Source organism: Myodes glareolus, chromosome 22 (assembly GCF_982192425.1).
Source record: "Myodes glareolus chromosome 22, mMyoGla1.1, whole genome shotgun sequence".
Lineage (NCBI taxonomy): Eukaryota > Metazoa > Chordata > Mammalia > Rodentia > Cricetidae > Myodes > Myodes glareolus.
Genome location: NC_142047.1, coordinates 18725107 through 18738299, shown reverse-complemented (window position 1 = coordinate 18738299; position 13193 = coordinate 18725107).

Sequence of the window (13193 nt, the reverse complement as noted above, 5' to 3'; positions counted from 1 at the left end):
TTTACCATTTCAAGAAGGCAGGTCACAACTTTTAGTACATCAAACTGTGACATGCATACATGCATATGTCATAGAATACACATACATACATACTTGCTGTACACAGTTTTTTTTCAATGTGCTTTTTCTCCTTTGGTAATATGTGCATAGTCTTCATGCTGGTATGGAAAGTTTTGTTTTCATTGGAGATATTCATGATGACTCCAAATTTCCCTCATTATAAAAATGTTATATTAATATTCTTGTGGGTAAATATGTACGTGCATATACATACATATACTCATGTTATTTGCACATATGTAGATTGTGTGAGAAGACACAGGCAAAGAGAAAATAACTCTTAAGTTTTTCACAAAATAAAGTCTTTTTATCAAAATTTGGACAATTTAAATTTGGGGGATAGCCTACCAGCTAGGCCTCTGGAGTCCTGCCAGTTTGGGGCTCTGTAGAATATGTACAGGGTGCAGGCTCCACAGCCCTAGCTTCAAAGGATGTCATTCTTTTCTAATCTTTCTTTTCCCCCCAACTTTAAGTTAATCATAAAGATATTTATCACTTGGGTTTCCTGCAGTGAGCAATGGTCAGCAGTGCCCTGCTGAAGCTTGCTTTCCCATTGAATGGTTTTTTCGTATTATTTACAGATCCTGATATTAATTAACTTCTCATGTTCTTACAAATTTCTAGCGTTTACCTAAACTCCTTGTTGATTAAAAATGACTTGCTTTGTTCTCAAGAGATTAAAGTTTGTTCTGTTCTACAGGGTCCCACACATGATTTTTCTGGTCCCGTTTGACACAGCCAGATGAGAATGGGGACTTTATGAAGAAGAAAGACGTGGAGTTGGGGACGTGATTTGTCCAAGTGTATTCTGCTTGTACTGGGGGTAGAAAACACCGTGGTTCAGAATCAGATCTATTCTTTTAGCCACCCTACACTAGTTCTCTGTGGATAAGATCATGGCTGCACTCCATAAATAGGCATCAAAAAAGTGCATGAATAATACGGATTTTCTGTTCCACTCACCGAGAGCTACGACTCCCACCCCATCACCTGCAACGCCCCTCCTCACTCAGTGTGAAAGAAGCCCCATGGCAACCCTTCACAATGCCTCTCCAGACACACTCTTGTTCAGCCTTCCCAGATGCTCTCCACTTAGACTGCTCCTAGTCTACCGTCGGATGCCAGTGGTCGGTGCCTGCGGGGTAGCATCTATCAAAGTCTACTTTGTGAGACAGGTATTTATGTCGTGGCTCCCTCCTGCCCTAGAGAAGATTTTCACATGTTAAGGGTCTGCAGTAAATTAATTGCATTAATCACGCATCTCCTCTTGTATCCTTGTCCTGGCAATGTCCTCCTCACATCAAGAGGGAAAGTCGATTTGTCTGCCTGAAATCTGGAATGGTCTTGACTCTTGCTTGGGGAAATAGGATGGAGCAGAAGGGGCCTTGCTACCGAGAAGTCTTACTTGCTTCTGCTCTCACTGCCATCTTGGTAGCGTAGCACTGATTCCGTGTGAATAAGCCAAGGCTGGCCTGTTGAAGGATGATGGCAGGCCACACAGAGGTGAGAACTGTAAGGAACACACCCTGGGCATGTCAGTCCTCAATTGATCTACTAGGTGACCGAAGTCCCCACATCACCTTGGAACTGGAAGCAAGGAGTCTGGAGGTCATTCTCACTTTGGGAGATACACATTTGGAATAAAAGCCATTGTCACATTTAAGAGCAATCTCAGCTTGAAATGTGTTGAGTCACCAGCTTGGGCTGAAAAAACTCATCAAACAGCCAAGATCTTTATGAACAAAGTGAACATTTTGTTTGGCATAAGCAACATTAGGTAGTTCACTCTGTTGCAGCAGACAACTGATAAGAAGCCATTCCAATATGGATTGAACATGGTCAACTGTTGGCATGGTGACTACGACCGAAAGAATGACAGAATTGCTGGGAAGATGTAGGGAAAAGAGAAGATCGCACACCATTGGTGGGAATGTAAGTTAGTGCAGACACTACGGAAAACAGTGTGGGAGATCTCATCTTCAAAAACATTAAAGACAGTCACATGACCCAGAAATCCCAGCAGTGGATATGCAAAAGAAGTAGTGGGCTCAGTAGGTTGGAGAGCTCTCTGCATTCCTATGTTTATCACAGTACTAGCTCAAATGAGAGCTATCCACAATGATATATGGAATTAGCCTGTGTCTATCAACACATGAGTGGGTAAAAAGAAGAAAAGGTGTGTGTATATGTGTGTGTAAAATATATTAGAGAATGTTGTTGTTTTGTTTGTTTGTCGCGACAGGGCGTGCACGAATACAGAATGGCTGCAGAATAAGGATGGGGAGATGGTGCACAAGTTAATGAGATAAGTATTTTTTAATTGCCCAGAACAAGTGTGTGTAGAGAAACAGAAGGGAGATGAGTGGCTACCTGGTGCTTCTGAGGGTCCTTTTGTATACTATAAAAGTGACTCGAAATCAACGTGATGTTGGTTATCTAACTCTGTGAGCACACCATAACCCTCTGAATTGTGTTCTTCAACTGCGTGATTTGTAGATTGTGCGATTTATGTCCAATAAAGTGATATTTTTAAAAAGTACGCTGTAGCCAGGCATAATGGCCCACAGCTTTAAGCCTAGCCCTTGGGAAGCAGACGCAGGAAACTTCTGTGAGTCGGAGGCCAGCCTGGTCTACACAGTGAGTTCCAAGACAGCCACAGCCATACAGTGAGAACCTATCTTGAAATTAGCAAAATACAAAACCAATCAAACAAGCAAACAAAAATAAAGAGCATTGGTTACATAATTTAAAGTCTGTATTTTTTTCTCTTTATTCTCCATAGAGATGGTTCCCCATTAGGGACAGGCTAATGAGTAAGTGTCCTTTTCCCACTTAGGGAATTGTATAAGAAACATGTGACTATTGATCGCCAATGCTCCAGAGGTTTTTTATTAACCATGTTTAGATTTTTTTCTATGAAATGGAAGTCAGTTACTTGACTGCAGTTTTAGTTAACATGACTGCAGTTTTATAAACACGAAAACAATAAGATTTATAAAAACAGAGTAATACAGCGGAGCACATGTGCCCTGTTTGTTCTGAGGATGAGCTTCAGAGGTTGACACATGGTCCACCTAGCCTGCTAGCCCAACTCCTCTCCTTTACCCCCACCCCCACCCCATGCAATGGTGTTAGAGGGAAGTGGAGTGTTTCAGCTTTGGGCCCAGGGCTGGGGAGACAGTTGCAGCAGTTAGAGTGCTTGCCACACACCAGCATGAGAACTAGAGTATACATCCCCAGAATCCATTCATAAATGTCAGGTGAGTGTGGCCGCCCTTGTGCAATTTCAATACTCGAGGGGCAGGACCAGCAATCCCCAGGGCAAACCAGCTAAAACCTCAGGCCTGCACATAGACACAGACACAAATGCACCCACACACCTGCACATACACAGAAATCCATGTACACACATGCATGCTACACACACAATCACAAGCAAAAGTGCCTAACTGAGGCTTCAAAGAACCCTAACCTTTTTGGCTTTTGCTTTTGTTTCTAGGTTTTCGGAGATTTCGGTGCTGATGAAATATAGTATTATATACAGACACATAAACTTAAAGATAGTAACTAGTTAAGAGAGAAAGCAATGATGAACACATTGCATGCTACTAAATTATTACAAAGATCACAAAGATAACATTATTATGATGTTAGTTCTGACACCACAGCCCTCTGAGATCTGCCTTAGTGGCCACTTTGATCCCCAGACTGAAAGATTAGAAGGAAGGCAGCATGGGAAAATGAATTTCGCTCACCTTCCTGGACGATATGTTACAACTGACTTAAAAAACTCAGTGTTGGTCAGATACCCATCACTGTGTCAAAATATCTGCGATATGTCAGCGTAAAGGAAGATAGGTTTGTATGTGCTTCTGATCTCAGAGACTCACGTGTGTATCTAAAATGCCACGGAATGGGTTAACCTCTTTGGGAAGGTTCTTACAGGTTTCTTTTGGGGTGGGGAGGGGTCTTTCCTCAGTCTACCGACTTCACCGAGGAGGGGTATTATTTCTGTGTCAGATTGCTTAGGGAGCACAGATGGCCATATCTTCCTGCAGTCATTTAATGCCATTAAGTCCTGGCTCATTAGGAAAATAAATATCCAATTATAAGAGAGTGAAAGGCCTTTTGTAGCCACACCATCACCTGATGTTTATTTCTTATTGGTTTTTGTTTGTTTGTTGAGTTGACTAAATGGCTCACCGAGCACAGTGGCTTAGACATCCATAATCTTAGCGAGAGTCAACAAGTCCCCTTTGACACCTTCTTAATTATGTTCATCCCAGAATGAAGTCTTAAACATAGGAAATAAAGCCCCTGTGGCTATCTTTTGCTTCTAAAACTGTGTTAAGATGTCTTGGGAAATCACGGAGGTTGGTTCTTTGGCCATATGAGGTAGAAAGTTCTAGAAAGGATTAGGTGTGTTTTTAAAAGGTTGCTACTGGCAACAGGTCTGGGAAAGGCACATCAATCAGAAGGGATGGTTAGCCTTCTTTTGCTGATCCTGTGTGAGTACAATGTGACCAACCTGCCTAACCCAGAATGTATAAACTTTGTGTGAAGTTCTTAAATATCTGTGGATGTCCACATGACACACTTGACCAAAGTCCTGGAGGTCAAAGAGTCAGGAGTCCTCTGTCATACTTTTCATATTATTTTAAAATCTTGTATCATTTAACTGAGCTTTAATAGGAGTCTGGTATCTTTTAAACATATGTCTTTTGGTTATTGTTTGGTTTGTTTGCTTGTTCAAGACAGGGTTTCTCTGTATAGCCCTGGCTGTCTTGGGATTCACTCTGCACACTAAGATCTCTTAAATTCAGAAATCCCCCTGCCTCTGCCTCCCAAGTGAAGCATATGGGTTTAGATCAGAAGGTTACATTAGCTTTACCTGTGAGGTTTTTTATTTTATTTTTAATGTATGTTTTGTTTGTGTTTCTTAATTACTAAATATATTTACCTAATATATTTATTCAGCATATTATTACTGTATGGCATGTTTATTTTGTTTTGTTCTACTATCTCTCTCTCTGTTCTCCCTCTAATCATCCTGCAGCCTCCTCAAGAGCTCAGAGGCCCTGAGAATGGGAAACCACAGACTGAGGTCTCTGGAACCATGACCACTTAGAAACCTTCCTTCTTTTAAGCTGATTTGTCTCAGGTATTTTGTCAAAGCAATGCAATCTGCCTACAGTCAGTCTTAAGTCAGAAGGAACATTACTGATCTCTTTGAAAGTAGGCTGGATGTCTTTAAGTACAATACATTGCCATTCCTTCCCGTCTTCTTCTTTGACACAAGATGCCCTTGTCAAACGTTTTCACTTCTGGAAATTATGAATGGCAAATTGGCCATGGTCATTTAAATCCCCTCTTGTCTGATAACTTTCTTTTTTACACTCTTGTTTCTGTAGTCAATGTAATCAGTTTCAGACAAGATAGAGTCCGTGTTTTCACTAAAAAACAAAAGGGGGTGCAAAATGAAAGAACCATCTTTGGAAATGGCCATATCAAGTATGTCAAACTATTAAAATTCCCAAGACTAGACACTCTGGTGAAGGCATCTGATGCCACTGCTTACACAACTTCTAGAACTTTCCAATGGAACAAATAGTGAGTTCCCAAAATTTGATATTGTTTCATATCCATTCTGACTTTAAATTTCCATTTCTTGTGCCAGAAGCAGACTCAGTTGCTCTTGAAAGAGTTCATTCTGTGCCCTTCCTCAGTTTCCCACTGTGCTCTCTAGACATGTGGCCCTACACAGTGGTCCACCTTCCTAAAAAAAAAGTTGGATCAGTCTATTACAACAGCCTTTCTGACTGCCGCAGCCTCCACTGGCTGGGCAGAAATCCTTAATGATATTCTCTTAGTCACAGAATGACCATTTGGAATTCAAACCTTTCACTGAAAATCTGTTTGGAGAGGTGTCGGCCCACAGATCCTTCTCTCTGTACCTTGACTTCTGGGCATGTGGCTTCCAACCATAAGAGCTACACTCCAGGCCCTGGAAACAATAACCGCAATGTTTTCATCTTGTGTCTCTTCTGAGTGTTGAAGAAAGCTCTTCTCTAAGATTTTTAGTTGGAATGGAGAATTGGATGTTCTCTTTTATCTGTCTGTCTATCTGTCTGTCTGTCTGTCTCTCTCCGTGTGTATGTGTGTGTGTGTGTTATACACACCTGTTGTTTGTTCACGTCTGTGCACATATTTGCCAAAGTCGGAGGCTGTGATGTTGGGTGTCCAGAGAGCCACTTCTCCCTGCCCTCAACCTCCACTACCGGGGTTACAGATGTGGCCTCTGTGCCCAGTGTTCAGAACTGTGGTGGGGTCTCTAACCTCAGGCCTGAGCAGCAGTCACCTTAACTGAGCTGTCTCCTCAGGTCCCGGTACTGCTTCTTAGTGCAGAACCAGCTGTCTTCATGAGCTTGCTAACTCAAGATCCATGGGACAAGAACGGACCAAGAAATGGGTGAAGCCGATGTTATTAAAGTGACCGCTTCAGAATATGCTGCTGTTACTGAAATGCCTCATGCTTGAGATATATAAGGAAGCTAGTTCTCTCTCTCTTGACACAATATCTCTGGGCTAAAAATACTTAGCAAACTCGGCTTTTGAAAGAGAACAGAAGATTTAAAATAATATCTTATTCTCACTGATTTTTTCTTAAATTATAAGCATTTATTATATGTTTTTACTTTTGCATGGATTCAAGAATAATCTATCATTATTTTGCCATGCGGTAAATGAGAAGATGGTTGCGTGATCAAGACCTTGTTTAAAAAGTCATTATTTTAGAATAAGGCTATTTAATCAAGAATGGTGCCGAACAAAGTGGCTCATGCTTATAATCCCAGAACTCAGGAGTCTGAGGCACATAAATTGTCATAAATTTAAGATTACTCTGAATTACAGAATGAGACCCTGTCTGAAAAACAAAGAACGAAACAATCAAACAACAACAAAAGACAAGCAAAGAGAATGCTCTGTCTAAGGAAGTGAGGGTTTGTTTCACAAAGCTAAGAAAATCCTTCCAGGTACCTGAGGCCAGCACTTGGCATGGTGTGTGTGGTTCCAGTCTTCAGGACAGCTCTTTCTCGTTTGCTAAGCTGTAGCACATTTTGGAGAGAGAAATTTAGCATTCACAAGTACTGCAGGTGAAATCTGGTGGGGAGCATTTCTTGGGCTTGGCTTCCTAGCCTCAGGATAGCAAATAATAGCGGCTTATAAAAGTCCAATCTAATATTTCATATGGAAACTTCCAGAAAAGCAAACTTAAGAAAGGCTACGTGGGAAATTAATGGTCTTCCTGCCCTTATGTAAATAATCAGGCCAGAGTTAATGAGACCAGTCTGATGTTGTGATCACGACCCACCTTGCTTTGAGGGGAGAGGGCAAGGAAATTTGAAATAAACTGAAGAACTCATGAAGGGTCTTCATATGTGGGCTGCGGGGAGTGGTCCAGGTTTTCCCATTCTACCATCATTGCTGTGTTGTGTGGGATCTAGAGACACGATGCAATGCACTGACCCTATCTGCTAGCTTATGACACGGGGCCTCAGGCTGCCTGGGGAACACTCTCAAAGAACATGGTCCCCAGGGAAAAGGCTTGGCGCCATTGGCAACTGCCTTTCCACATTTCCCAACTGAGATGGGAGCTGTTCTTTGACTTCTCCTTTGAACCGGTTGTGACATCTGCATTGTTCCCTCATTTTGTTTAATGACTTAAATAAAAATTTTGACATGTGTTCACTGTATAGCTGTATGAGAGTCAGAGTTTTATCTTCGTTCTCTCTCTCCCTCTTTTTTGGAAAATTGCCTTTTAACAACAGTGAGCTATAATCACATCGCCTGATGGCTGTGAGTGGGTGAGCATTTCTCCCAGCAGGGTTATGCAGATGCAAATTTCTTCCCTCTTGGTCTTTACTCAGGACCATTTTCTCTTCTGCTGCTAACAGCAAATGTTACTTCCTAAGCTTTTCCCATCCTGTGTTTCCTAGCAGGGCTCAAACCTTTCCACAGCAAGGGAGTGCACTGACAGTCAGAGTGTGACCTTGACTATGACCGGCACAACCGCACAAGGGTGGAGAGATTCACGGCTCCAGGCAAGGCGATCTGTGAGATCCAAAGCCAGAATTCTGGTGGGACAGAGAAATCACCTTCTGCTGGGTTTAAGCAAAGAATAGTCTAATGGACCATGAGTGCTGCCAATCCTGAAGAGAGGCCTAGCAGAGGAAAATGGAGCTGAAATGGCAAGAAAATAAAATAAAGACAGGAGACCAAGTCTCCCAAAGTATGTAATCGCAACAAACTGTTGTTGTTTTGCCCTGTGTAAAAGAGAGTGTCTAACCCCTAAACACTTCTAAACCTAGTTCCTCACTCTTAAGTCTTTCTTAGAATCAAATGGGGGAAGATTTCCAAATTGATAGCACAGCAAGAAGACCCCTGTAACGCTAGTTTCACCCTTATCCTTTCAGTAAACATAGCACGAAGTCCACATCATTTTGAGATAGATTTCTTTTGTTTTTAAGTGTGTGTGTGTGTGTGTGTGTGTGTGTGTATACACAAGTGAGTGTAGTACCCCCATGGTCCAGAAAAGGGAGCCAGACTCCCCCATAGCTGGAGTTTCAGGTAGTTATGAGACCTTGATTTGTGTTCTGGGGACAGGACTCTGATCCTTGGGGAAAGCAATATATGTTAATAATTGCCAAGCCATCTCTCTGACCAGAAACCATGAATTTTGAAAAGCAAAATTGTAGACTGAACTCTTCGTCCTTGGCCCTCCCTAACTCTTGTAATGTGTAAGATGCAGTTAGGGGGGCTTTAAACATTAACGCAGCAACATCTTTCCGGCCGGCATCATTCTCAAAGGCTTCCTTGTCCCATCAAAGTCCCAGCCACGAAAGCCCCGTGTCCAACCCTAAAACTCCGTCATTGTCACTGCAGCCTTAGGCAGACAGAAGGCGCACAGGGCGCTACCTGGCCAGCTCCTGCCAAGGTAGACGCATCTCCTACGCAAACAATGAAGCGGAGTAGCTCTCACAAAGTTAGATTCTAAATCAGTTATGAATAAGACACTTTTGCAGGTCTTCCTTAATTCCATTTTGGAAACTGTAACCAGACAGGGACCAAAGGAAATGAAGTGAAAGACAGACTTGGTCATGTGGATTACACATGAATATGTATGACCGGGAAACACAGATGCTGAATGCTGAGAGAGAATTCCCACTAAGGTGCCTGCTGAAAGGCGATCAATAAGAAAAGCAAAACTGGGCAGTGTTCCTCATAACTTTGTATGAGTTGCATAATAAATAGCAGTTTATTGTTGGCTAGCTAAAAGATAACTGTTTATAGTTTATCAAAGTTGAACAAAATGTTTGAGAATCTATGCTTAGGGATTATATAGCCCCTCCCCTGCCCTGTCTCTCTGTCTCTCCACCCCACGTGTGTGTGTGTGTGTGTGTGTGTGTGTGTGTGCGCGCGCGCGTGTGTGTTGGGTACAACATGATGCAGAAGCACCGTTGTCAGCTCACTATGTCAGGGTTTTGCCTGTATGCTGTATTTCAAGGAGTCCTTTTAAACCTGTAGTATGTCAGATTCCAGATGATACTGAATTCAGAAAGGAAGTCTATTGGGTTTCTTAAAAAGGATAAGCTGGGTCCAGGTGGTGGCAGCACACACCTTTAATCACAGCACTCGGAATGCAGAGGCAGGCAGATCTCTGTGAGTTCAAAGCCAGCCTGGTCTATAAGAGCTAGCTCCAGGACAGCCAGGACTATTGCACGGAGAAACCCTGTCTTGATAAACAAAAAAAAAGAAAGAAAGATAGTATAACCTGGAACTGACAATTACATGCAAAGGGAAGAGACATCAAACCTTGATAGAAGTATTCTTCATTTTACTTAGAAAACGTTGCAGGTGTGTATAACCATACCACATTGAATATATAAACATATATGTGGAAGTTTATGTGTGTTTGTGTGTGTGTGTGTGTGTGCGTGCATTCTCACCTCTCTTTGTAAACCTTAATCTTACCCTGCAATGCAGCATAACCAAGATCAGTCACCTGATTTCTTTGTCGATGTGATGAGCACATTAACTAAGGAGGGTAGAATCCAGAGCTTTCGTCTCTGCAAATCCTTCTGCTCTGACCCTACATATTTTACATTCGACAGCTCGCACGTCTGTGCCCTCAACAAGATTACAAAGTCTCAGTAGATATCTGACTTCAAAGAAAAAAAATTAATGAAATCTGTCTGCCAGTGTAAGAATGATCATAAGGTGGCCGCAGGATTTCTGTCTGCAGGGCCGTCTTGAAACTCTGTGAAGTGAAATATTACTGTTTGTCTAACTTATGGGTAAAAATATTTTAAATAAATAAATGTTTCCTTGGAGCTCAGCTTACAACACAAGTGTATTTGATGCTGGGACTGCCAGGGACTGGGACTCACTGAATGCATAATGCTGCCCTCCTGTTTGATATGATATTGTGGGAAAATGTGCAACCTCCCTTCAGAAGAAAAACTGAAATGTTTTGGAAGGACTAGAGAGATCTTGTGCCAAAGTATGTAGCCATCTCCTGTGGCAGAGTTTTAGGTGCTGGATAGTTTTTCAGCTAGATATGTATCAGGTTTAATTATAATGTTAAGTAGGTCTCCTATTTTGACTAGACACCCTTACAATAAATAAACCCGATTCATATATGCAATTTCATCCTGAGTGGTGTTTCATAATCCAAGATAAGAATTATGATTTGTTTTGAATTATCATAATGTGCAACCATTCTAAACATTTCTCAGGCCAGCTTCTTTCTTAGCAGACTGTTGGGATATTGTTACACAGTGATCCCCCACCACCATCTTGGAAAGCTCAGAGGCTCAGAGGCTCAAGGTTACAATTACACTACATTCTTTGAAGGTTCTATGTACCTGGGTTAAATACGGCTTTCTGCTAGCACTGGTCCCACTTAGCCAAGCTGTTCTGCCTCAATTGGCTTCAGCTCCTTGTTGGACCACAGTATCCCTGTGTGCTGCCAGTAACATGTCAATAGGATGTGGCTCGGACTACCTTTAGGATTCTGTGACCTGGGCAGTCTTGCTTAGTGCCTAGTTAAGACACTGCCATCACTTTGAGAATCTTAAAACCTTTTCTTAATAAGGAACCATAAAAACTAATCTTCCGCAGTAAAGTATGATATAGAATCTTGGACTCTTAGCCCTCCACACACAACATCTTACACTTACCCTGGCTGTGCAGTGACCCCCAAGAGTGACCCACTTTATGTCACCAGCAATCTAAAGAACATGCATGATCACAGAACCCCATGTTGTAGAAGTGCCCTTCCAAAGACCCTAGCAAGTCTACCTGCTTTCCTCACTCCTGCCATCTTGGTGATCACACCTCTCTTAGACATGAGGTTACCCTCCTTATCCCTGACGTTTCAAAGGCCTTAATTGGAAGTGTCTCATCCAAGTTGGGTGCAATCACTGCGAAGACCTATAATGTCACCGAAGTCCTCACTGTCACGAAGTATGGCATTCCCACCTGCACTTGCGTTGTAGATGAGACCATATGTATGAAGGAAAGGGAGCTAGATGGTGTGCCCAGTAAATGTGCCTCCAGGCCATGGAATTTCATGCAAACCACAAGCCACGTCCCTATCCGCCCCGTCTACCGCAGCAACAGCGCACAGCCATACTGGTGTTGTGTCAAAGCATTTTGCAAGATGGCAGTTCTTCTTCTTGTACTTTCTCCAGCTCTCAAGTCCCCCCGAGAAGCCACAAGCCCTGAGAGTGAGCCCCATGGAAGTTTTTCTTTTGCCTTATTAGCCAGGATTGGGGTGCCTTTCGCTTGCAAGTTCACACACATTCATGCTCCTAGCTTTTCTGCTGTTTTCCTTGGTCTTGGTCTTGGGGTCTGAAAGGCACCTCCAGGACAATAGAAATCTCTCAGCACTACCCACTCTTCCTGCTCCCTTTTGCTCCCTGCATCTCATACCTGACTCACGGTAAGGGCTTTGTGGTTGCTGTTTAAATCAAGTCACGCACGAATTTCTTCCGTCTTGGTCATAGACATCTGAGGCTGCACCTGCTGGAAAGCCATTATCTAATCTTTCTGGGAGGTTTAGCACTGTCTCTAGTAAACCACTCCATGTTTACCCAGAATGATGTAAGAGATCCTTCGACTCTGAGTGTGAAGGCCATTCTGCACCCGGCATAAAGAAGAGAGTTTGTGGAGGGAAAGAACGGGGGCAAGGAGTCTACTTTTTGGTGGAATTCCCTCCGAGTGAGCCTCCCACTCTCCCATTCCCTCCAAACTCCAGCGATCATTTCTTAAAACACCGAGTAGAGGTGCTCGGAGCTGAAGCCTCTTTGGCACGGATTTAATTGCAGGCTGACAAGGAAGGTGGCTTTTTACAACGGTGCCATCAGACACCACAGAGCCAGGCGCGGAGCCACAGCAGGGAAGGATTCTTCTGTTGCTGTAAAATCCCATCACAATATTTGAGAAGTCTGGCTTTAATGTAGTCTTCGGGCAACCAGAGATGAGAACATGTTCTGTTCAAACACTAGCTTGACTATAGAAAGGTGGGGTTGCTATTGCCTCTGGGCGTGGGTACCATCATAATAGTGCCATGGATGCTGTTCCCATAAACAATGCATGGATCTGGAGATGGGGAAGGGGGGTCACTTGATAGCCATTAAAATTCTCTTTCTCAGCAATTTGTCAAAAGACTATGCATTGAAATGTTTCCATATCTGAGGGTACCATTACTTATGTCAATGGAGCAGGGGAAAAAGTCCAAAATCAAGGAAAAATGAAAAGGCTGTGAAGTCATGATCACCAAGCTTGGCTATGAAAGAGAACTGACTAAAACACTTGCAAAACCCTCGATGCATAAGAACAGCAGACCATTTATCTCCGTCTCTATAAGGGGAACTGGCTATTGATATTTTCTAGAACCTCTCAGGTGAAGTCCAACACGCTATTCAGACTGAGGAGCCACCGTGCTCGACGGGGTTTGGGTGGGAGAGTCTTCAAGTCACACTCAGATGGACGAACACTCAGGTGTTACATGGAGGCCTCACAGGAGCTGTCCCAGAGGTCACAGACTCGTAGTTTATGGTGGCAGTGAC